Genomic DNA, 2084 nt, shown 5'->3' with positions numbered 1-2084 from the left:
GTAGTTGGGAAGAATTTAAAATTATGGAAAATGCTCATGAGGTTAGGAATCAGTAAATTTAGTTATTTATTTAAAAAATAATTTACTAATTCAATTTAGAGGAATTTATGATTCTAGCTAAGGTGAGGTTTGATTTATTAAAATTAATCAATTTCCTTAGAAGAATAAAGGGAAATATAATTTAATTAATTATTTGAGAAGATTAAAGGCTTTAGTGAACCCAAATTAATTAAAATGTTTATTTAATAAATCCGAGTAGTCAAATTTAGGGTGTCTACATTTTGCCCATCTTTGATGCAGTGTTGTAGAATGACATCAAGTCAAAGATACAATATTCCTCTAGTGAGGGAATGGGAAGGATGATGCTTCATCAAGAGATTGGCCAAAAAAATAAATTCTTAGAGAAAGTTCTTGAAAAGGTGGCAGGAAGGTTGAGAGATGTAGAAGGGATAAAATGAGTTCAGATAGTGAAGGAACAAAAGAAAAAGGTAAAATGACATGTGAATGGTAGAGAAAGAAAGGATGTCAAGGACAATTTCAACGAATAAATAGGCCATGGGGGGCCTAATAAGGGTCATTCAAGCACTCTCTTAGTTGAAAATATTTAGGAGCTCTAAGAGGAGAAGGATAAAATGGTGAACATTTTGCACCATTTGCATCATGGGGAGCGCGTCTGATGGCTCCAGTGACCACTAGAGCGAGGGACACTAGTAAGGGACTACAACTAGCTTGTGATTTCGTAGGTCGGTGAATTTATTACTAGTTTAGGAGGGCGAGAAATTTGACATTTGTGTGTGGTCTTTGATGCATGCGATTGGGGACCAATATTTGTGTATGAATAAAAAAGCACTTCCATTTTTGGGCTTAAAATCTATCTACACAGTGGAGGAAAAGGGGAGGGAGGAAATTGACAATAATACATGCACTCTTGAAAGGGCACATGAACTGATTGGCACATGGGAGGGTTAAATCAGCTTATGCACTAAAATAAAAAAAATGGAATAATGACTTAATCATGAATGAAAATGCAAGAGAGACCACCATCAATCAAATCAAGGGAGCATTATCTCGCGATGATTCAAATATGACTGGAGTTCGACGACCTAGACTCAGAGTTTATTGTAGCCATTAGATTGGAGTGGGTACATAGTTGGTCATGTGTGTGTACACATAATGCCATGATGATGGCCTTGGTAGAAAGGTGGTAGAGAAAGACAAGTAGTTTCCATCTTTTGATAGGAGAAGCCACGATTACCTTGGGGGACATGTGGAAGAATATTCAAATCCCTATTCGAGGAGTGATGCCAAAGTACAACCTCGAGGGTGTTGATGATATAAGTACATGTACTGCCTAGATAGGTGTTTCCCCAAGTACAATGTGAGGGTAGGGGCATAGGCATCCTCCTATACATAGAGAGGTACATGAGCCACAAGTATCAACACCAAGACACAAAGGTGGGGACAAGGTGAGGTTGAGATAGCGACCAAGAGTGGGGGAGGTTACACAAGAGATGTATGATAGAGTGGTGAGACATTATGAGTATTCTCATCTGTTGGCAATATGCATGAATCAATTATGTGTTGTCATTGATGTCAACACTGCTTCGGTTGGTTGCTAATCTACTCCGGTTGGATGTGGTTTTGGTAGAGGTTATTAGAGATTTTGCTTCGGTATGTTCAAATTATTGGATGTGGTTTTGGTAGGATATTCATGATGATTATATGTATGTCATATTTAGTTGGTTCATGATTTGGTACTCCTGAAGCTATTGATTATGTTCTAGTTTGCCAATCGATGTTCTCAATGGTCTCAGTTGATGATATTTGATGAAATGGTGAAGTGGTTTTGATCCGGCTTCTAGAATTGGTTCTTATCGTGTTGAAGGTGTTCTTGATCGTGTCCCAATTATTTAGTGGCTTTGCATTGGCTAGTGTAAAGATTTGGTGATCCTATTTGGGTCCGGTTGGATATTCTGTGTTATTTATGTTGAGGGTTTTTCCCGTTTGGTGTAACGTGTTGCAATCCATCTTGGTGGGATTTTCAGTGGATGTAATTGTTTGGGAATTTGAATTAGGTCCATGAT

Source organism: Cryptomeria japonica, chromosome 4 (genome assembly GCF_030272615.1).
Source record: "Cryptomeria japonica chromosome 4, Sugi_1.0, whole genome shotgun sequence".
Lineage (NCBI taxonomy): Eukaryota > Viridiplantae > Streptophyta > Pinopsida > Cupressales > Cupressaceae > Cryptomeria > Cryptomeria japonica.
The sequence above is the reverse complement of the archived record's forward strand: the minus strand, read 5'-3'. Positions refer to the sequence as shown.